The sequence below is a fragment of the Pteropus alecto genome, unplaced genomic scaffold (genome assembly GCF_000325575.1).
Source record: "Pteropus alecto unplaced genomic scaffold, ASM32557v1 scaffold94, whole genome shotgun sequence".
NCBI classification, from domain to species: domain Eukaryota; kingdom Metazoa; phylum Chordata; class Mammalia; order Chiroptera; family Pteropodidae; genus Pteropus; species Pteropus alecto.
The window spans coordinates 488,260-497,926 of record NW_006437736.1 but is presented as its reverse complement, the minus strand read 5'-3'; the positions used below and the strand labels follow the sequence as shown (position 1 = coordinate 497,926).

Genomic DNA, 9,667 nt, shown 5'->3' with positions numbered 1-9,667 from the left:
AAAGAGAAATTTATTTTCAGGGAGGCCAGGACTAGGGCCAACGGGTAGAATCCGAGGGGGAAGAGCTTCAGATCTGCCTCCCCAGCATCTCTTAGCTCCTTGTTCTGATCACAGCAGCCCCCTTTCCCGTTTCATTTGGTTTTGGTGGGGCTGCCAATCACAAGGCCCTATCTCTCCTGTCCAGGGGACAGGCTTGTGACTCAAACCAGGAAACCTGATTCGATTTCACAGAATCTGAACCCTGGCGAGAGACACTCAGGGTGAGAGCATCTGATGGCCACATCCTGGCGAGGTGGTCCACACACTCAGCCACTGAAGAGGGAGTGATGGAGGTAGGCCCGGAACCCAGGTCCCTGGGACTCCTGAGACGGAGCTCAGACATTCCTCGCCTTAAAGCCACCTCTTTCAGGATGAAGGCACAGGGACCATGGGGGAAAGAAGCGTGCTGGGGAAGTCCAGCCATCTGGCTCTTGCGGCATTCCAGTGTGTTCCAATAAATACATCTACCTCCATTTTTCTTCTGCTCAATTATTCAGTCGGTTTCCATGGCTTGAAACCAAAGAACCCCAATCGATATTATACAGTCTCTCTAAAAGGAGGAGCCTGCCAATAATCAGAGCTGTTCAACCCCAGAAAATCTCTTTAGTCAGGGACTTGAGAAAAGAGGGTGCTATGAATTGAATGTTTGTGTCCCCCCACAAATTCCTATGTTGAGGCTCTGGTGGGATGGTGGCATTTGGCTTTTGGGAGGTGCATCCCCATGATGGGATTAGTGCCCTTCAAAGACGAAGGGGTGAGCTGAGCCTTTTCTCTCTCCCCAGCTTATGAGGAAACAGCAAGAAGACAGTCATCTGTAAACGCGGAAGGAGACCATGCTGGCACCCTGATCCGGGACTCCCGGCCTCCAGAACTGTGAGGAATAAATGTCGGTTGCTTAAGCCACCCAGGCTGTGGAGTTCTGTTATGGCAGCTACACTGAGACAGCTAAGACACGGGGACTGGGGTCCGTCTGGTGGGAACATTGTCGAATCAGCTGGGGAAAGGGAAGGAGGGAGAGTCGCGAGCCCCAAGGCCAGTGAGATTCCCTGCATTCTGGCTGTGGGACGGACCTAGGCAAGTCCCTTTGCTCTCTGAGCTTCAGTGTCTGTGAAAGGAGGCGACGAGCATACTTCTCTCAAAGGGTCCCTGAAAGGCACATGGGGACAGTGCAGGCGAAGAGCTTGGAGCACAGCCGTGTCCCTCCTCGCCGGGGCTCAAGTGCAGTCACAGGAGGAGATTAATATGTGCAGGCAGCAAATCATTAGTGAGTGCCTGCTGTGTGCCAGCTGCAGAGCTAAGGATGTCACCTATATTCTTTCACTTAATCTTCAAAGTGGTGTCAACTATCCTCAATCCACAGATGAGAGCTGTGAGGCACAGAGCAGTTAGATAAGTTATCCTAAGGCCACTCAGCAGGCCAGCAGGGCGCTGAGGCTTGAACCCAAGCGCTTTCCATCAGGAGCCCACATCTTAACCAGGACTCACGCCCAAACCTCTCCCTGCTCTAAGATTCCCTGATTGCAGCTATACAGCCTCAAATTCTGCCCAAGAAGCTGTGGGTCCTGCTGGAGAGGAGACACCCACGGTTCACAGAAAGTGAACTGAGGAGGCAAAGCTCACAAGAGGGGGGCCCTAAGAGCCAGGAAGACTGCGGAGGGAGAGGGCCCCTCTGCCTGGGTATCGGACCATATCCCGTGTCTCCAGAAAGAAAAGACTAGAAGCCACCACTCTAATCCTGAGGCCCCGGGGAAGGAACAAGTTCCTGGGAGAAAACAGGTTCCCACAGGCTTCGTCCTACCCCCCGTCACTCCTCCAGGTGCTCTTATCTTGGGGTGGGGGCGGGATGGCCGCACGCACGCACACACACACACATATACACACACATACACACACGCATGCACACACTCAACAAGGCGGCTCAGGCTCAGAGCCAGATGAGCTCCAGGACTCACTTGGTCCCACCCCCTCGTTTTGTGGCCCAGACAGTGCGCAGTGATTCCAGGAGGGTCACAGAGAGGATGGCAGAAGCACAGGCAGGATGCAGGTCCCCCAGGCTGGGATCCTGGCCAGCATACAACCTCACTTCTCCCAGACGACATTCCTCCAAGCTCCTCCCCTCGCCCCTTGCCCCTTTCCACAAATGCTCTGACGTGGAACAGTAAAAAAGAACACTGGATTTGAAGCCAGGAGACCCGAGTCTCCAGGACTCACTCTGAGACTGACGCCTATGTATTCCTGGGTGAGTTCCCTTCCCCCTCTGGGCCTCAGTTTCCACATCAATAAAATGAAGGGCTTGGCTTCTATTCCCAGGATCCCCGCTGGCCCTAGTGTTCTGAGGGCCCCATTCCAGGTTTCTCCCATGTCTCCAGAGGCCTCAGAAACCCCAGATGGAAAAGGAATTTGGACAGAGGCAGGAAGGACTCTGGCCCTTTTATTCACCCTCCGTTAAGCCAAAGTGCCAGCCTATGTGCAAGGTGGTTGGCACAGGCAAGAGAACAGACCCCTGGTGATGGCACAGAGGCCAGAGCCCAGCTGGGGCCTTAGCCACCCCTCTGCTCCCTGTCCTACCTCATCCCACTTCCTGGTTGATGGCCTCCACAGCCAGCATGGCAAGAGAACTGGATGCTAAGTGGAGACTTCTCAGAGCAGGTAGGGAGGAGGAAGGGGAGGATGTCCTGAGGTTGCTCTCATTCCCTCTCGGCTGGATCTCAGAGCCCCTGCCGGGAGCTCCACCCGGAGCACCCTTCAGCCATGGGGTCCTGATGATGGCGGTGGGCACACAGGTTGCAGGGAGACTGGTAGACCTGCCCTACCCTCTTAGGCTGCTTTATAAGTTAAAGTAGCTGTGAAGTGAAGGGCCACCTCTCAGGATCCTAAAAGTTACAGTTCTTTATGAATCCGGAGTCTCACAGCCCTTAGGCTTGGGGTTGGAAGAACTCTTAGATCCATGTTCTTCAAACTGCAGGTCGTGAGCCTGGAGCTTAAAATTGAGTGAGTCACACTCAGAGCTGAATAATAATAATAATAATAATAATAATAACAAATAGAAGAGAAAATATCAGAGTGGGTAAGAGTAAATTGTCTCATGAAACTCTTGTTCCAATTTTGTGTGTTGTGCCAGGTTGTAATGTAATGTAGACATGACTCTTGGTCACAGTCAAAAAAAACCTTGACAAGCCACTGCCTTAGATTATGCACCTAATCCTTGTTCACCAGCAGGAGAAAGTGAGCTGGCGTGCAAGGCTCTTCCCAACGGCCCCAGGCTACCTGCCTCATTGCCTTGTCCCCTCACCTGACTATAAACTCTGGCCACACCCAGCTGGGGCCCCACCCTCGGCACTGCACATATTTACACCTCTTTGTTCCCTTCAAAATCCCCTTTCTCTCAGCCCAACGCGCAATCCTACTTTCACCCAAGGAGGCCCTATTCGAATGTCCCCCCAGGGGCCCGGCAGGATGACCCCTTTATCTGCCATAGAACAGCACTCGTCCTCTGTAAATCAGTTGGTGCTTATCAGGGGAGCTTGGCACACTCCGATCTAATGGAGGAATGAAATCATTCATTTAAATTGAGTGAATAAATGACTAAAGTTTGAAGTGCTTTGGGGTCATGTAGTGGAAGCTTGCTGCTTTAGCAGTCATCCGACAATCGCTGTGCACCTACTAGGCGCCGTGCATCCCACGAGCTACTGGGACACTAACCAGACTATGGTGACTTTCCTAGAGGAATTCGTGGTCCAGTATGAGAGATGGGCATGTAAATCAACCCCCTAGTGTGAAAAGAGCCTCAATAAAGGAATATGCAAGGGGCCACCCTGGAGCTGAGCTGACTAAGCTGTTATCTCAGAGGATGACGAGAGCCACCAGGCAAATGACTAAAGCAGGGCAGGGCAGGGTAGGGGCTCTTCCAGGCAAAAGGCAAAACCTGTCTTAGTCCTTTATAACATATGCTACTTTTTTTTTTTCATTTTATATTTATTTCTTTAACTCCCCTACTAGACAGTAAACTCCAGGAGAGGGCCCAGGACCAGGCCTGCTGTGCTGCTCACCGCTGCTGAACACCATTTCTGGGGAGGCATCTTAACCCATTAAATATTTACTGAGTGAAGTGTCAGGAAACCGCAAGTGCTTCAGGTCGTCCCGAGAGTGAAGCGTAGGGAGGAAGTGGTAGGAAAGGGGGCTGAGCAGTCTGCACGCCCCGGACCACGGAAGGCACCTATGCCCTGGCTCAGGGCTGGGTCTTTTCCCTGCAGGCACTGGGGAGCTATGGTAGGGTGTAAATGGTAAAGAGACAGGAGGTAAGATTCATTGTTTAGAAAATTCCTCTGGATCGAGGGTGCCTGGGGCCCAGGTGGGCAGCAGAGAAACCGAATGCAGAAGTAACCCAGGCGAAGAAACTTGAGTCTAGAGGCAGCAGAGTGGGAAGCTCCGGCCTGGAGGGATGTGTGAGTTGCAGGAGGCCCAGCCAGGCTCTGGGGGCGACAGAGGCTCAGATGGCCCCTCCTCCCGCCACAGGTGCAGTGGGAAGGCGGGGCCCCTCGCTCACTCCGCAGGGCCCCGCCCAGGCGGTCCTTGCAGACATCAGGCAGAGCACGCTCAGTTTTGCCTTTGCCCTCCTCGTACTTTAAAAAAAAAACCAGCTCACATTTTAACACGTTTCTACCTTTTAAAAGTGAACATTAGATGGAGAAATGAAGGCTCAGGGCACTGTTATTCTCCACGCCCTGGTATGTCTGAACGTTCTCATACTAAAGCCTTAAGCGAATGCTATGTCACGACCATGTACGGAAAGCCAAGTGCCATAAATAGTAATTCTACACTCTCCATGGAAACTCTAAAGTCATCAAAAACAAAGTCATGTTATTAAACTTACCTAGCTCCTATGTCCTGCCCAAGCCTCCCATCTGACGCCTGTCTTTCCTTTGCTAAAAAGGGACCTTGCTGAGGTGTTGAGAGACATTCTAGCACAAGACATTCTGCCTGACCCCTAATTGAGAATTCCTGGAACATGAAAATAAGTACCTTGCTGTTTCGAAAAATTGCACCTGTGCCCCCTAACACTTGCAGACAAGTCCAGGGACTACAGCTGAACTCAGAGTCAACAGTCACTGGGGTTTGGGTCTCAACTCTGACTTTTGGCAAAGTAAGCCTTCAGGGATCAACTATTTATTATCAAGGACCCAGGAAACCACTTTACTGAAAACTTCTGAAAAGTGCTAACTTATTTTAACACGTTTCACGCTCACCACAACCCCCAGGAACGAGCCATTAGCACCCCCATTTTACAGATGGGGACACCGAGGCACGGGAAGACTCCATAGCTTGCCCGCCGCTCACAAAGCCAGTAAGCGACCCGGCTAGATTCGAATCCCGGTCGTGGCATTCCAGAGGGTTGGCTTTTACCAAAACATCCCTCTCAAGTTGCTATAGGCAATTAACTTTTTAAAACTTGAGTTCAATGTCAGGCATTTAGCAGGCTCCGGGTGGAGTGAGACATCCCAGAGCGAGGCTGATTTTCCACCCTCGCCCCTGCCTTTCGGGTATCACAGTGCTCCCCCCGCTTCATTTTCTGGCCCACCAACTCCCGCCAGCCCGCGCCGCGCGTCCAAGGCTCGGGTGCAGGATAGGATGGGGTGCAGGTGCTCGGGACCCAGCCGGGGTGTGGTCTGGGGGTCGGCGCCCGGCGGGAACTGGCAGGCACCCCAGGACAGCGCTCAGGGATGGCGGGGCGGGGCGGCACTTCCCGGCAGGAAGGAGCTGGGGAGAGCGGCCTTGGAAGGGTGCCCCCCGCGGGCCGGCTGCGGCAAGGAGCGGGCGGTCACAGGTGACGACACCCACTCCACCAAGGCGAGCGGCGCGGCGCTCACCTTATATGGGCCGACGCGGCGCGGGAGGGGAGGGGCCGGCGGGGGCGGGGCGTCCCACCCGGTGGGCCCCGCCTCGCGGCCAGACAACCTCCCGGGCAGGGTTCTCTCCAGGCGCAGGGCCTCCCTCGTGGGGCCCCCAGGTACCCCGAGACCACCTCCAGGCTGAGACCCGCGCGGGACCCTGCCCTACAGGGCCTTGACTGACTCGACTGGTGACTGACTGTACGCGTATTTCTTCCTTCACCCCACCGCAGCCCCAGGTCCAACCTAGGGAGCTGTGGGAGGGAGACCGTTAGTGACCGCACCTTGGAGCGCTCAGTTACCGATGGTGAGCCTTCTTGGGCCCTTTTTCTAACTGGCTCTAAGGAGTGTCTAACCCCAGCGTCAGCCCAGGGCCTGGAGAAACACTGGCCGTTCATCCCTCAGAAGTGTTTGGTTAACCCAGGACTTCTTGGTGGGTCAAGACTTCAAGACTTCAAGAGGAAGCGTCCGGCCCGAGTCAGCTCGCTGGTCACCTGGCCTCCAGTCTTCTTATCACAGCCCAGATCCTTTAAAAACCCTCATCTGTCCCATTGCTCTTCTCCAATCTCCACCCCACTTCTTAAAGCCCTTCACTGCCTCCCAGGCACCTACAGGGGAAGTGTCAGCCCTCAGCTCAGTGCATGGACCTCTGTGAACTTGCAGTTCCCTGCAGGCATCATGCTGTTTCATGCTTCCCAACCTTTGCACCTGCTGCTCACTCCCGGAAAGCCCTTCCCTTGCACACACTCAGACATAGGCTCATCCTTCAAAAAGATAACCGCCCGTCTTAGCCACTCCCCAGCTGGCTGCAGTGTCCTTTCCCTGACTTCTCCACTGACTATTTAAGCTTTCCAAGCCTCGATGTCTTTCTTCATCTGCAAAATGGAAAAAAAATAATCTCTACCTCATTGCGTTACAGTAGGGATTCAATGAGTTCATGACCATACTATGCTGAAGACAGTGCCTGGCATATAGTAGCTGCTCATGAAAATTTATTGTTGAGCAAATTCGCCTTACCGTGCTCTAACTGCCCAGCCACGCACTCTGAGTTCCATGAAGGCTGGCCTCCTTCTCTGCCTGTGCATGTCCAGTGCCTGGCACGTAGTAAATGCTGCTTAGTGTTTGTTGGTGAATGAATACATTTCAGGCAGTGGGGGACGGGAAGGAGAAGAGGGTCCTTCACCAGGATGGCCACCACTAACAGTGAGAAAGTAAACCTCACTCAAGTCTGCCGGGATGTAGCACATTCTAACTTTCCCTTCACAGTCTCCTGGGAACTTCCTGGCAACCCAGGATATAGGATTAATATTAACTCCATTTTCCAGGTAAACCTGTGAGGCATGAAGAGGTGAAATGACTTACCCAGACTTAGAGAGTGAGTGGCTGAGTCAAGACTTGTCCTGCTTGTAGCTCTCAAAGCCCTGTGTCCTGGGAACCCCTTCAGTTTCAGGCAAACCAGGATGGCTGGTAACTTTAGATGGAGTTCCTAGCCTCTGAGGACCCCCTCCCTCCATCCTCTCTGGGGCCTGTGACATCGTCCGTCCCCGAGCTTTTTAGTGAGTTTCCTGAAGAGGAGACAATGCTCTCCAACCCAAGGGGTTTGGATGCCTAAAAAGTCACTCTCTCTTTTACTCCCCCAAAGTCAGACTCACAGCACAGTGGGAGTGGGGGTGGGGTGAGGAACAGGAGCCTCAGAAGGACACAAGCTAGGAGTTCAGTTCAGTGACACGGACTCATGGGCCACTCCCGTGCCTGGAGAAAGAGGCCGGCCCTGCCCTCTAGGACTCTGAGTTTGGTCACCGAGACAGATGTATGGATACGCAGTATCAGTCTGGTGGATGGACAGCTGGAAAAGAGAGTGATAAAGACGAACTGGAACTTTAAGCAAACACAATCGGTGAGAAGGTCTATGGGAGGAGCCAGGGCTTCTGGAAGTTCAGGCGCTCCACGTAATCTCGAGAACCCTACACATGACAATCCTACTGGAAGAACTCTATGTTTATAATAAAGCTCTGTGGTTCTAAGTTCTCCTTCCATTAACTTCCTTTTCCCTCATATAAATACCTCTCCATCTTGGTACCCAGGCCAGAGTACGCACGTGGCTTGCCATGATTGCATGTACTAGTTTGCAATCCTTTCTTTTTCTCGAATAAATAAATCCTTTTTGGTAATGAAACACCTAATCAATATTATTTTTCAGTGCTTCAGTGGGAGTTTCTGAGAAGCCACCTCTCAACTTAGCCACTCCCCAGCTGCAGGCTCACTGCCCTCCCCTCCTCCCTAACCCTCCCTCCCCTGGGCCTGGTTTCCTCTGTAAACCCAGAAGTGGGAGCTGGTCTCTGAGGGCCTTCCCAGCCTGTGGTTCATGACTTTGGGAGAGTAGAGTTCTGGGAAATGCAGCCTCTGGAGAGGAGACGAGAGGCCAAGCACGCCCACGCAGGCTTCACGTACACAACCAGCCTCATCACCCCAGGCTGCCCTGGCCTGAGCAGATGTAGCTCGCACCCTGCCCGCTTCACCCTCCAGGGCCACACTGTCCAGGGAGGCCAGCTTCTCTGCCTCTGTTTCTGGAGTCCGTGCTGGCCCCATGGTGCCAGTGTGGGGAGGGCCTGGGCTGGACGCAGCAGAGCCTGCTGAGGAGGAGACTCCCGCTCTGTGGCCTGAGGGTCGCAGCCCTGGAGCCGGCCTGGCTGTGGCAGAGTGGTCAGGACCAAGTGCTGAGCAAACACTGGGCTCGCTCGGCAGCCAGTCCTTCACCTCTGGCCCCTGTCAAGTCATTCCCAGGCAGAATGCAGTGCTCTGCTGGGCAAGCAAGTGCAGGCATGGGAGGGAGGGCCTTTCTTGGGGCAAGGACTTGGTGGGGGTGGGGGGAGCTGAGGGGTCTGCCTCCCTCCTCTCCTGCAGAAATAATCTCTTCCCCTCAACCTCCCTGCCAGCTCAGTCAAGAGCAACCCCAAGCCTGGCAGTGGGAGCCCAGAGCCACCTCTGGATTCTCGCCTCTTGCTTGTTGGTTGACCCCAAGCAAGGCTCCAATCCTCTCTGGCTTTCCATTTCTCCCTCTTCCTGCAGACGGGGTAGCTTTCCTCCCTTATCTCAACATCATAGAGACCCTGTGAGGTCAAACGACTAATACGGGAAATAATGTGATAACAGACATGCCCGTTTCACGGGAAAGGAGGACACACAGTGGCTCAGGGACACAGGATGGTGCCCAGAGTGACATGGGAAGTGGCCTAGGTGCTGGGGCTTATCCAGGCCTCCTTGGCGAGGAGAGAAGGGCCTTTGTAATGGGGTTTGGGCAGTGGGATACGGGTTTATAGAGGATCAGTTACAGGGCCTGACACAGAACAACTCCTTGGTGAGGCTGCACACTTCACTCACTCACTCACTCATTCATCGTTCATTCATCATTCATTCATCTTGAAGATTCGCGTGCCCCTCCTTTGTGCCCGGCCCCATGGGTAGATCGGAGACGTGGAAGAGCACTCAAGGAAGAGATGCGATACGATGGGCTTGGAGAGGGCTGTGGTCTTAGGAGCTGCATTTTCTCAAAGTATAGTTCGGGATCCCCTGCATCCCAATCATATGTCCTTAAAAATGCACATTCCCAGGTCTTACCCCAGACCGAAGTTCCATCCTAGATCCAGAACCAGAACCAGCACTTTATATGAATGGTTGCTTTGGACTCAGAGTCTCAGAAACACCAGATTTGGGGGCCTGGAACTTTCTAAGCAGAGGTG

The 9,667-nt window shown here is 53.6% G+C and overlaps 1 long non-coding RNA gene across 5 annotated transcripts in view; it reads left to right on the top strand.

Moving 5' to 3' along the window:
- The window catches only part of LOC112481895, an 8,695-nt gene extending 7,132 nt beyond the window's left edge, over positions 1-1,563 (top strand). For all 5 annotated transcript variants that reach the window (XR_003047120.1, XR_003047122.1, XR_003047121.1 and 2 more), the window contains 2 exons: positions 232-332; positions 822-1,563. This is a non-coding gene — a long non-coding RNA (uncharacterized LOC112481895). The remainder of the gene's footprint in view (positions 1-231; positions 333-821) is intronic.
- The last annotated feature ends 8,104 nt before the right edge of the window (positions 1,564-9,667 follow it).